At 41.8% G+C, this 13,955-nt stretch overlaps 1 protein-coding gene across 2 annotated transcripts in view; it reads right to left on the minus strand.

Annotated features, from left to right (window-relative positions):
* NSD3 (nuclear receptor binding SET domain protein 3) overlaps window positions 1-13,886 on the minus strand; it is a 114,428-nt gene extending 100,542 nt beyond the window's left edge. Inside the window, exon 1 of one of the 2 annotated variants that reach the window (XM_060693591.2) lies at window positions 13,447-13,886. The gene's annotated coding sequence lies outside the window, so the exon portion shown is untranslated. The remainder of the gene's footprint in view (window positions 1-13,446) is intronic. The other variant, XM_087875890.1, reaches the window with a different exon arrangement.
* Between the last annotated feature and the right edge of the window lie 69 nt (window positions 13,887-13,955).

Below are 13,955 nucleotides of genomic sequence, written 5' to 3' on the forward strand. Positions count from 1 at the left end.
TGTGTGATTTTAGGGCAGTACAGAAATTGGATAGAAGGAAATTTGGACATCACAGCTGAATTTTGAAACATAGGAATAAGTTATAGCAATATAGTTCCAGCTTAATTCTGGAATAATTTAAATATGTTCCCTAAAAGAACAAACCAGGGATTTAGAAATACCTTAGAAGTTTATAGCTTCTTAATATAACAACTGGTTGTAAATAATTGAGTATATTGCTTTCTGGGGTTTTGAGATTCACACTTTAGCAAGACCAATGCAATTTAAAGAGTGCTGTGCTGTCTTACTCCACTCTTCTTCCAGCTAGATTGATTCAATTCCTTCAAAGTTTTTTTCAGAGCGCTCCATATTTTGACTGATTCTACTGCCCTCACTACAACCCATTTATTTTGTTGAGAAGAGTAGCATTAGGGTTTGACAACTGTATTCCAGGAGAAATCTGGCTAGAAGGATTACAGGGGAACAATTATTTGTACTGGCTTGGAAGCACATTCTGGTGTCTACCATGTTTCCCCAAAATAAGACCTTGTCTTATTTTTTTATTTTTTTTTTTGATCCCTGAAATAAGTGCTTGGCCTTATTGCCATGCGCTCAAAAGCCCAATTGGGTTTATTATCAGGGGATGTCTTATTTGGGGGCAAACAGGGTACCTTGGGATGCATTCCTTTACTGAATCAAGTTGCAGATTTCATATAGATATGGACCATCCTAAAACCTCATTTGTCCTGTGTGGTTCTGACTTGCAAATTTTGATGGATGGGTTGAAAGCATCTGGCCTGTTTGTGGCATTCCCTACTGAGTGCTGGCAATGGAATAAAAGACAGGAAATTCAAGCAGGTGCCAACTTCAAATGCGTATCTCTGTGCATGCATCTCTGAATGGAGGCAGCTGATAACGTTGGGCAAAAATATTTAGCACTGCGCTCATGTGGTTATTTATTACTGGCAGGGAGATTTTTTTTTTTTTACATATGGCATAGGAAAGAAGAATGCTGTAATTTTTCCCCCCCATCCTGGAACCACTTTAAGAAGCTCTTTGTTATCAGCTATGAGGTTTTACAAGGAGGCCACATCTGAATTTAGACCAAGGAGAGATAAAATACAAACAGAAAACAAAAAGGGTTTTATAGCAGAGGTAAAGGTTGGATTGGAAGAAATAACAAAATCTGTTGCCTTCTCATAACATTAGGTTTCTTATATATTGTCTTTATTCTAACTTCCTTAAAGCCCTGGATCTGAGAAATGCAAAATGCTTAAATGAGCTGAACAAAACATTCATGGGTAATGCTCAATGCATATTATTCTGAAACCAAGATTCAAATGGCTGAAGGTATGAATCAGAGTTTTTAATCGTTTCTTTTGTAAGTAAAAAAAAAAACACCCGCCTACTATAAGATAGAGAAGGGCAGGACACAGATAGTCTATCTGTTTACATTCAGTTTAATTTCCAACACATAGAATACACATAACAGTAAGATATAAAAAAGATATCTTTAATTACAAATTAGTTGGTATTCATTGCCTTTACATTGCCCAAAAAGCAAGTATAAAAAGTCTAGTATTTGTCTCAGTTTCTGCTTTTACCTGCTGTGGCTTGGCACTTGGACAAGATAAGTTTTGCAGGGAGAAAAATACAGGAAATTATTATTTGCAATTCAGTCTAGTGTAAGTACCGTAAATGTTTGGAGGATTCAAATCGTTCGCATCAGAGCCAAAAAGAAAAAAAATAATAATAAAGCCAGAAGCAGCAATAGCTTAGTAAATAAATAAATGTGATATGGGTTTGGAGGAGATGTGAAAGCAATCACAATCAGCTAATGATGCAAAATTAGCAGGAAGACAGATATGTTCTGATGAAAGTGAAATAATCTTATCTGTTTTCAACAGTGGCTGAAAACATTTCATTTCCCCCCCTTTTTTTCTACTGGTGAGCCACTAGGATATTTTTTTATCTCTCTAAAATTTGTGGTGAAACCAAACTCTGCCAAGATGCACCTTGAAGCAGTACTTCTATTTAAATTAACTGTTTAGTTACGGAGAAGGATAAGTTACGATGTTCTGGAGGGGGAAAAAAAACTGCTTGATCTCTCTGCTTTTTTGGAATTGTCAAAATGTTTTTGCCTGAGCAAGTGGCTGAACTAATTTGAAGGCAAAAAATTGTGAGAACGGTTCCATTTTATGTTTGAGGAGTCAATCTAATTAAATATAGTTGAACTTCTCATTAAACCTGCGTCAATTTCAGGATCATTTTCCAAGTGCATTTTTTTTCCCTGGTTATATTTTCAAAATGATTTATATAACATACTACACAATCTGGGATCCGGGGGCTCCTTCCTTAACCAGATTTCTCAGTGCCTTCACAACAATAGCAGAGCTTCTAATGTACTTGAAAAGTTCTTAAAAATCCAGAGAGGTATCTGCAGTGGTGGGTTTCAAATTTTTTTTACTACCGGTTCTGTGGGTGTGGCTTGGTGGGTGTGGCAGGGGAAGGATATTGTAAAATCCCCATTTCCTCCCAATCAGCTGGGACTTGGGAGGCAGAGAATAGATGGGGGCGGGGCCAGTCAGAATTTTTACTACCGGTTCGTCGAACTACTCAAAATTTCCGCTACCAGTTCTCCAGAACTGGTCAGAACCTGCTGAAATCCACCTCTGGGTATCTGTCTTAAAAGTAGTCCACGTTGAACTGTACAGCTCGGTCAAACATCAAGAACTGACCACTGGGAATGTTTTATAACATATTTTGCATTATGTCATTAAACGTTTTTAGGAAAAATTTCAGGTCCCAAAACGTTTCATAAAATTGGCCGAATTTCAATCACAGGCAATCCTCAACTTACAACAGTTCATTTAGTGTCCTTTCAAAGTTACAACGGCACTGGAAAAAGTGACTTACGACTGTTTTTCACACTTACGACCATTTGCAGCATCCTCACAATCACATGATCAAAATTCCTCAGCTTGGCAAACCGACTCATATTTATGACGGTCGCCGTATCCCGGAGTCATCTGACTTCTTTTTGCGACCTTCTGACAAGTAAAGTCAACGGCGAAGCCAAATTGAATTAATAACTGTTGCTAACTTAACCACATTCACTCAACAACACTGGCAAAAAAGGTCATAAAGTGGAGCAAAACTGACATTAACAAATGTCTCACTTAGCAACAGAAATTTTGGGCTCAATTATGGTCGTAATTCGAGGACTACCTGTACACGGGAGTCCTGGATCCCAGATTTTGGATGCATTCTGGAAGTTAGGCCATTTGAGATACCTTGGTTGAAAAAGTTTCAGTCTAGGATGCATTGTTTTGCAATTTAGAGGTTGCAGGCACAAGCGTTTTAGCAGTATACAGATGATACTATAAATGTGCGCGGACGTATGCAGGTGTGAATATATTCATCAGATTAATTTTATAGCGCATTTCGCTTTTCTTCCCAGATGACTAGGAAGCTGTTATTTAAAATACAGATCATATTCAAATAGTATGTAAAATTTATATATGCATTATGTACACTATAAAATACGGTTATGTAAAACATGCACAATAAAATAGTAATGATTTATCCCATAGCTTTTAGAATGTTTATTTTAGGTACATATATATATTAGTTTGATAATAGTTTTTCGGTGCCTGCACTGTGATCTTAAACACTTCAACTATGGTTAGAAAAATCTATCTCATTTGATTATCCTGTTTTATTTTATTTATTTATTCATTTTATTGGTTCAATTTATATGCCGCCCTTCTCCGGAGATTCAGGGCGGCTTACAATGCGTTAAGCAATTGCCTTCATACTTTTGTATATACCTGCTTAGTACGGCTTTCGGCCCCACTCCTAAGCGTTATTCTTTTTTATACAAAGTCAGCTTATTACCCCCACAAACCGGGTCCTCATTTTACCTACCTCGGAAGGATGGAAGGCTGAATCAACCTTGAGCCTGGTGAGATTTGAACTTGTAGTAATTGCAGGCAGCTGGTGCTATTTAACAGCACTTTAGTCTGCTGCGCCACCAAGGCTCATTAAACCATTTAGAATCATTTCCAATCAAAGGGCTGTCATTGCATTCCAGCACGTCAGCTGTGATTGACAAGATTCTACCCTCCCCATCAGACGCTTCGGTTCACACTTATCAATGACAAGAGGGAACAGAGGGGGATTGGTTTTAAGAAATGTATGAATTCATAAAAATTTAAAAAGCTTATAAAGCCTCCTTTGTAAAAAGGTTAACCTCATAATGGCGATCCAGTTCAATGTTTCTCCATTGAATGAAGAATTTACAATTATGCACTCCGAGCAGGGTGGATAAAAATCAATGATTTTTTTTAAAAAAAATCAAAAAAATCAGATTTTTTAAAAATTTAAATCGGATTTTTTTGATTTAAATTGGATTTTTTGATTTTTATCGAATTTATTTTAATAAAAAACTTTTGGGGTAAAAATCGATCGTAAGATAGTTTTCTATTTAAGATACCTAAATAATTTAGTTTATTCAGCATGAAATGGAGCTTAGTTATGTAGCATCAGGCTGTATATTCTGCAACACTGGGACTATCGGTGAGTCAACAATGGGTCAAAGGAGTAGCAGAGATGACAGTTGCTCTTTAAAAATTATGATTTAAATCGAGTTGATTTAAATCAAGCCTTTTTACTAGTGATTTAAATCATGACTTAAATTGTGATTTAAATCAACTCGATTTAAATCAAATCCACCCTGACTCCGAGCAATTTGTAAATAGAGATAGTTCTTGACCTATGACCAACAACTGAGCCCAAATTTTCTGTTGTGACGTGAGACCTTTCTAAAAGTGAGTTTTGCCCCCTTTTACGACCTTCCTTGCCACAGTTGTTAAGTGAATCACTGCAGCTGAGAAATTATTAACCTGGTTGTTAAGTGAATCTGGCTTCCCAGCTTGTCATAAGGTTGCAAAAGGAGATCACATATCCCAGGGACGCTGCAAAAGTCATAAATATGAGTCAGTTGCCAAACGTCTGAATTTTGATCACATTACCATGGGGATGCTACCCCTTTTTCAGCGGCGTTGTAACTTTGAGTGGTCACTGAACAAACTGATGAAAGTCAAGGACTACCTGTATAGCGTTTAGTAGGAATCAATAAAAGCCAAACCGTATTTGCGTAGCTCCTGTTGATCATCTTTAAAATAAATATGACTTAACGGTCAGCCTGTTCTCCCTTCCTAGAATTTCAATTACCATTCTAAAAAAAGATACTAAGAAATGCACAATTCTTACATTTATCCCTCTTCCTATTTATGTGTAATCATCAGCCCATCAGCAAAAGGTAAAAAGCAAGTTAATTGTAAGCCAAGAGGAAAAAAAAAATGGGAACAGTCATCACCAGAAGGCTTATCAATTCATATGTCTTTTATCGGCATGACTGGTCAAAATGTATAATTAGATCCCTGCTGCCTTTCAAATGAGCATTAGCGATTCTTTTTAACGTTTTCAATTCAAAATGTTTCAGTATTACATATTTTAAAAATCAAAAACGGTAAAACATACGCCATACACTGCACTGAAGGTTTTGCATATCATTTATACAGTACTAAAAATCACTGTACGGTAGCATATATGCTAATGGGGAAAAAAATCAGAAGAAAAATTAGGGTATGATTATAATTAATTATGGAGGATATATTATTAGCAAGGTCGGGTGTCAGCAACCCGCGGCTCCGGAGCCGCATGTAGCTCTTTGGCCCCTCTGCTGCGGCTCCCTGTCCCATCACTGGCTGGCCCCACCCCTCACCCTCCCTTCCAGGGGTGGGTTCTAAATTTTTTTTACTACCGGTTCTGTGGGCGTGGCTTATTTTGTGGGTGTGGCTTGGAGGTCATGTGACTAGGTGGGCGTGGCTAGCTGGTCAGTCATTTCTGGAAGGTTCTCACACTTATGACCAGTCCTCGCACTTATGACCTGACTCATTTGTTTGCTTTTAACACTGATCAGCTGTAGGACGGCCCTTTGAAGCCCTGCTGCAAGAGTTTAAACAGTTTTTTTCCCTCTAGTCATCAGCTGGGACTCAGGAGGCAGCAATAGATTGGGGGTGGGACCAAATAAAAGGTAAGAATAACGTGGGAGGGTGGGAGGGCAGGGGGGGAGAACCGGTTCGGTGACATCATATCGTCACCGCTACCGGCTCGGCCGAACCGGACCGAACCGGGAGGAACCCACCACTGCTCCCCTCCCAGTCACTCCTCGCCTGGCCTTGGAAATCTGAGAGATACAGAGAGGGGGGAAGAGGGGGAGAGAGAGACATAGATACAGAGAGAGATACAGAGAAAGGGGAGAGAGAGGGGGGGAGAGGGAGAGAGAGAATACAGAGTGGGGGGGAGAGAGACATAGAGAGATACAGAGAGAAGTGGAGAGAGAGAGAGAACAACCGGTTCTCTGCCCTAATAACCGGCTAGGTAGGCGTGGTTAGGGAAGTCATGTGACTGGGTGGGAGTGAGTGATGTGGAATTGGCCACGCCCACCCAGGTTTTGTGGCTCCCGGTGTTTTTTTTTTCCTTTGGGAAAAGGGTCCAAATGGCTCTTTGAGCGCTTAAGGTTGCAGACCTCTGAGCTAGGTGCATACATTTTTCTGAGCAATGTTTTCAGGGTACCAGAGTGGATTAGAGTGTTTGGGGGGGGCAGGGAAAAGGGAGATTATTTCCACATTAGACAAGTAGAAGTGAAACGGTGTTTTCAGTCCCCAGAAGTGCTAAGCAAGCATCAGATTCCTAGAAACAGTTTTCTCGGTTTCTCTCTTACAAATACTTCACAAGTTCAAACAGCCAACTTGGCTTTGTCCGGTTTTGCATATTAACTGAAGCGTATCACTTTCCCAAGCTTTGATGTGTACTACGTCACGGATGCTATGGAAAGATTTTCAGAGTGGGGGAAAAAAAAGTTGATTTTAAAGATCTTAAGCCACTGGTTGCTTGATTTCATATGGCAATCGGTATACAAAACATCACCAGTCATTAGATGAAAACCTAATCGATGGAATGGAAACAGTGGATGGAAACTAATCAAAGAAAGAAGCAACCTGGAATTAAGGAGAAACTTCCTAACCGTGAGGACAATTAACCAGTGGAACAACTCGCTTTCAGAAGTTGTGGGTGCTTCTCAGTGCTGGGTTCCAACCAGCTTTACTACTGGTTCTCTGCGTGCACGCACTTTGCGCGCGATCGTCATGCAAGCGCATTAGGAGTCAGCCCAGCTGAGGTGCGGCAATCCACTCTGCCGCACCTATCAGCTGGGCTAAAAAAGAAGAAATAAAAGGTAGGAATAACACGCGGGTGGGCGGGAGGGCCCAGCTCCTGGACAAAGAGAACCAGTTCGGTGACGTTATATCGTCACCGCTACCGGTTCAGCCGAACCGGACCGAACTGGGAGGAATCCACCACTGGTGCTTCTTCACTGGAGGTTTTTAAGAAGAGACTGGATAGCCATTTGTCTGAAATGGTGTAGGGCCGTGAAGACGAACCATTGACACACGTGCCGGAAGTGGCACACAGAGCCATCTCTCCAGGCACGCGAGCCGTCGCCTGTTGGTCTCCCAGGTTCCACCGCGCCAGCCAGCTGGTCATGCACGCGGGAGCTCTGGAAACCCGGAAGAACAGCTGCCTGGTGAGCATGCGCGCGCTGGGAAGATGATATTCTGGTTTCCGGCGCGCATGGTCTTCTTGCGTGCATATGTGCCAGAAACCGGGAGACCAGGTGGCCAGTGCGCATGCGCGTACCAGAAACTGGAAGATCATCTTCCCGGCATGCGCATTGGCACCGGGCGGCTACTCTTCCAGTTCCCAGCACACGCACGGGCCTGCCCCCATTTCGGCACCCGGTGCCGAAAGGGTTTGCCAACACTGGTATGGGGTCTCCTGCTTGAGCAGGGAGTTGGACTAGAAGACCTCCAAGGTCCCTTCCAGTTTTATTCTAACCAATCTGCATTTGCAGGAAAGCTAGAGCAAAGTTCTAGGGAAAAACGAAGTGTCAAGAAAGGGCAGCCAAACTCTCCAGATTTCTTCAAAATCCTTTTGTTCCAGGACCTCACTGGAAATTTCTTTCTTAACAGCACTATTGTTCTGACCTAGGCTTCCTGAGTCAGTAAAACACACCAGTAGTCCCAAAAACCTGTTTTATTTTAACAGCTATGAATTCTGTTCATTCACAGATGAGTCCCAGATAGTTGTCAAGAGTCCTTCGGGATAAGGCTGATAATCACCACCTTTATCTCCCTTGACACGCTGCCAAAGACCTAATTGACAAAGCCACACGGAGTCCAGAATCAAACAGAGCTTCAGGCTTTAAACTGCACAGAATGAACAATGTTGCTTCCTACAAAGGCCCACGTGTCTTTGCTCCTGTTTTAAGTCTTATGGGAGGGGCCAATCATGGGTAGACCGGGGCCTCCAAGAACAAATGGGTAGACCGGTACGGCTCTGCAAGCAGTTAAAAGCCTGGTAGACCAGTACCTCTGCTAAATCCTAAAGAATTGTCACATGACCATCAAACCACACCCACAAAATAAGCCACGCCCACAGAACCAGTAGTAAAAAAATTTAGAACCCATCCCTGGTCACCACCGTGAGATGATAAATCAAGAGCAGTTAAATAAATATTGCATATGTGCTAGACATAATTTTCCAATTACTTATCCATGCACAATTTCACAGGCTCAGATTTTGTGAATAGCATCTTACACTTCACTGATTTTTTTTAAAAAATACACAAAAGGCACTACTGGAATATTTTTTTAAAAGGCTTCTTATTTTATTTCCACAAAAGAAAACATCGTAGAGAGGCACAGGTGTGTTGACAAATTAAAAAGAAATGGGACAGTTGTAAATTGTATGCATTAAATTACCGGAGCTCCTCAACCTACGACCATTCATCTAATGACCCCTTATGGCAAGACTGACTCACACTTTCAGCTACATTTTTGCTTGCCTCACAGCTCAACAATAACAGGGATTGTAAACTTATAGTAAAGAGAACGCATATTTAATTATTCCTGTATTAACTGCAGCTAGAATTGTATTCGCACAAAATTGGAAAAGTGAAGAAATCCCCACAGATGAGAAGGTGATTAGGAAAATATTAGAATGTGCAGAAATGAACAGATTAACGCTGGCAATTAAGGAGAAAGAACAAACTGAATATTATATGATATGGGAATTATTTTATCCATGGTTACAGAATAAAAATGGAAGTTGGAAATAAAAGGAGATTAGAGTAGAAAATATGTTAAGATAGAGATGTAAACAATATGATAATTGTTAGTATTATGATTAGGATTATTATGCTTAATATTATTATTATATCCTTATTAGAAGACACGTTAAGAGGGAAAAATGAATATGTTTACTATGCTCAATTGTTCAATATACTTTAATTGTAAGATTAGAGAATTAATATCAATGTAGTGATTGATATTAAAAATATAATATCGATATAATGATAATAATTAGTTATGTCCGGAGGCAGCACATAACTCCCAGATGGCCCTGGCTCCCTCTCTGCCTCTGACGCAGAGCCCTCGTCCAAGCCTTCCCCAGACTCCAGGACTGACCCATGTTCCTCCCTAGCCTCCTCAGCCAGCAGGAGAATTCTGGGAATGGAAGTCCACAAGTCTTAAAGCTGCCAAGTTTGAGGACCCCTGATTTACGCCTTAAACTTCTGAAAATGGGTTAAGCAGCGCCCTGCCTCTTAATTGCGACTGGAATCCTTATGATCCATCCCATAGGGTTCCCAAGCTTGACAAGTTTAAGACATGTCTCCCAGAATCCCCCTGCCATAGACAAGTCAACTGCATTTTAGCCTGATGTGAACCCAGCCTATGTGGTTAGACTATGGCCCAGCAATCTTTTCAAAACTGAATTAACTGAGTAAACTCCCATTTTGATTAATCTCTCCTTCGGTCTCAGCCTTTCTCAGTTATCACCGCAATTATATTCTGATTGCAGAACCCAACTCTTTGCTCACATACCTATTTTTGCATGAATGGCATGACTGCATCAGTGTTGGATTTCACATTTTTTTTTACTACCGGTTCTGTGGGCATGGCTTGGTGGGTGTGGCAGGGGAAGGATACTGTAAAATCTCCATTCCCACCACACTCCAAAGGAAGGATACTGCAAAATCCCCATTTCCTCCCGATCAGCTTGGGACTCAGGAGGCAGAGAATCGATGGAGGCGAGGCCAGTCAGGATTTTTACTACCGGTTCTCTGCACATGCACAGGAGAGCTCCGAAGATCAGCTGGGTCTCCGGAATTGCAACCGGAGGCCTGAACACCAGCTGGGGGGGGGTGCACGCACATGTGCAGCTGCAGGTGAGTTGGGCAACAGCTCGTGTGGTTGGAAAGATGGCTCTGCGTGCCACTTCGGGCACGTGTGCCACCTCGGGCATGCGTGCCAGAGGTTCGCCATCCCGGGCATCGTGGAATACCTGATTGAATCTATAGGTTGCAATCTGTAGGTTGCAATCTGGGGCTGCTAACAAATCCAGAATTTTACTGACCTAGCTGGAATGCTCGCTGCACACTCTAATTTCTTTCTAAGATCTCCAAGGCAACTCCCACACTGTACCACAGCAAAAAATGGGAGCATAACCCAGTGGAAGGACATTACTTCCCTCCAGAGACTGCCTTCCCTATAAATGTCAAACATTGTTTCAAGGCAAATTGCAGAATTGTGTTAACCTCTTGCAGCAAAAGCAAATTAATAAAAGAGAGCAAGACAGAAAGGGGGAAAAAAAAAAACCCTGATTCCCACAACACCTAATCAGAGCTCTAATTCTGGCCAAAACTCCATTCCTGGGTCAAAAATAGCCCTTTAGGAATGGAGAGTCTCCACCCACTTTCTTCAAGAAATGATTGACAGGGCTTCGTTATATCATTATTTCTTTCTTACATTTTTATCACTGCCACAGTCAAAAGACTCTCAGCAGCGTTCAAGGCAACACAACCGACAACAATTCAGAGCACAAGAAGATCAAGATAGAAGAAACTTATGGAAGAAGAAGAATTTTGGAAGATAACACCGAGATGTCACAGGGAAGGGATGACTGATGTATTAAATGTTTGTTTGTCTTAAAAAAAAGAAAAACAATTCAGAGCACACATGGTAATTAGCAAAATCAACCACAGCCAGAAAAAAAAAAAGCCTCTCGAGCCACATACAACGGAATTACTCTAACGGGAGCACCAATCTGCTAATTAAAGGAGCTTTCCAAAAGAGCTTTTTTTCATCAGCCTCTGGAAGGTAATTTGGGGCAAACTTTGCCTCTGCAGATCACAGGGGACACAAAGACAACGATTTCTCAGAAGCAATAACCACAACCAACTTTTTATATCCATGTGAGCCAGAATAATTCTAGTCCGGGAGAGCAAGTCTGGCAAATATCCAAACTCCAAGGCCTCCTTGCCCTGTTTCTATTAGCTAGGCCGGCAACACCAACTGCTCCAGACAATGTTTGGTTAGCTGAATTCTTCTATTTCCAGAAGTTGTGGGTGCTTCAGCACTGGAGGTTTATAAGAAGAGATTGGACAGCCAATTTCGTCTGAAATGGTAAAAAGGATCTGGTCCTTGAGCAGGGGGGGGGGTTGGATTAGAAGACCTCCAAGGACCCTTCCCAACTCTGTTATTCTGGTAAAGCCAATATGGATTAAAATCCAGGAGCTGTCCATTGGCCGAACAGAAGAAAGGAGCAAAGCGGAGTGTGTTGGCGCTGCTGCTAGTAAGTAGAAAATTAAAGAATAAAATAGGGACGCTCCATATTCTTCCGTTTTATCTTCTATCAACCTTGGCTCTGGTTCCCCTAAAGAAGGGGTCGCCAACCTTTCGGACCTCAGGGACCACTAAATTCATAATTTTAAATCCCGCGGACGACTAATATGAATCCAGCGCGCCGCTCACTGAAGTGCCTGGACTCCCAATGACGGGATGGGGTCCATCAGGCACTTAGTTTGGCCGCCTGTTTCTGCAACCTTAAACACTCAAAGAGCCATTTGGACTTGTTTCCCACAGAAAAAAAAACACCAGGATCTCTCATCTCTCTCTCCCCTCTCTCTCTTTGTCTCTCTCTCTCTCATCTCTCTTTCTCTCATTTCTCTCTGTAGCTCTCATTTTCTCTCTCCCCGCTCTCTCTCTCCCTCCCTTTCCCTCCCTCCCTCATCTTTCTCTCTCTCTTTCTCATCTCTCTCTCTGTAGCTCTTATTTTCTCTTTCTCTCCCCTCTCTCTCTCCCTTCCTCTCTCATCTCTTTCCCTCTCTCTCTCTCTCATCTCTCTCTCGCTGTAGCTCTCATTTTCTCTCTCTTTCCTCTCCCTCTCCCTCTTTCTCTGCCTCTGTCTCTCATCTCTCTCTCTCATCTACACTGACAGCATATGCACCAAAGACACAAGTGTGATTGTGTGTCCAATCACACTTGGCCAATAAAGAATTCTATTCTATTCTATTCTATTCTATTCTATTCTATTCTATTCTATTCTATTCTATTCTATTCTATTCTATTCTATTCTATTCTCTCTCCCCCGTCAATCTCTCTCCCTCCCTCTCTCATCTCTTTCTCTCTCTATCTCTCTCTCTCATCTCTCTCTCTCTGTAGCTCTCATTTTCTCTCTCTCTTCCCTCTCCCTCTGCCTCTGTCTCTCATCTCTCTCTCTCATCTACACTGACAGCATATGCACCAAAGACACAAGTGTGATTGTGTGTCCAATCACACTTGGCCAATAAAGAATTCCCTTCCCTTCCCTTCCCATTCCCATTCCCATTCCATTCCATTCCATATTTATTATTCTATTCTATTCTATTCTATTCTATTCTATTCTATTCTATTCTATTCTATTCTATTCTATTCTATTCTATTCTATTCTATTCTATTCTCTCTCCCCCGTCAATCTCTCTCTCTCATCTCTCTCATCTCTCTGGCCGGTCCCATATTCCAGAGCTCTAGTCACAGGACTGGCCATTGGTCATCCCGGAGCAGCTCCTCAACTCGGGCGAGCTGCGGACCAACAAAATTTTCTAGCGGACTACCAGTGGTCCGTGGACCACCAGTTGGTGACCTCTGCCCCAAAGTATGACTCTAAAACACTGTTGAACCTCTGTTAGTTGGCCAATCTCTCTCAAGTACATCATACAAGGAATCTTTTTTAAAAAACAAAATTTAAAGCATATAGGACCAAGCGTAAACATACTGCCTTTATCCAAAAGCCAGTCAAAGGCAAATAAAATTTAAAAAAGCGTGTCCTTCGTGGCCCTTCAGCTTAAATGAGCACCCACAACAGGTTTGAACGGATGCCATCACCCTAACCTCAGTATGATCCAAGGGACAAGAAACTTCTGCATTCATTTTAACGTGATGGGCTGACTTGGGAGCTCAGCCTAAACTGAATTCCCCATCCCTGGACCTGCAGTATTAACATTGCAAAGCTGTTACTCACCTCTCTGTCGTTAGAACAGCCTCCAATCGGAAGGTGAAAACGAGAGTTTGACTTGGCAAAAAGTAATTCTCTTCTCAAAGCTGCGTGTATTTCTAGGAGAGAGGCATCCCCCTGCCTGCAACCCAAATTAACCTCTTAAAATTAAGACTAGTGCATTTTAGCTGATGCTAGTAGTGCAGGCTTCAAAAGCCTAAGGCATAACAAATGCTTATGTCTCAAAGGTGCACATATGCTTCCTTCGAGATAATATTTTATTTTTTTATTTTTTATTTTTTTTGTCCTGCTTTGGAGCAAAAAAAAAGAAAGAAACCCAGTCCAAAAAAAAAAAACTCCTGCAAAAGAGCCCCTTCTCTATTATCAATTCAGCTTTCATTTAATAAAGCATTCCACGACCGCCCCGCCCCTCTCCTGTCGCTCCAACTCGAATCCCCGCCCCTGCGCGTTTATTGGCTACCAGCAAAAAGCAAGGGCGCGGACAGAGAAGAGAGAGAGAGAGGCGGGGGGGGGAG

Source organism: Pantherophis guttatus, chromosome 9 (assembly GCF_059756535.1).
Source record: "Pantherophis guttatus breed Tessera chromosome 9, ASM5975653v1, whole genome shotgun sequence".
In the NCBI taxonomy this organism is placed as follows: Eukaryota; Metazoa; Chordata; class Lepidosauria; order Squamata; family Colubridae; genus Pantherophis; species Pantherophis guttatus.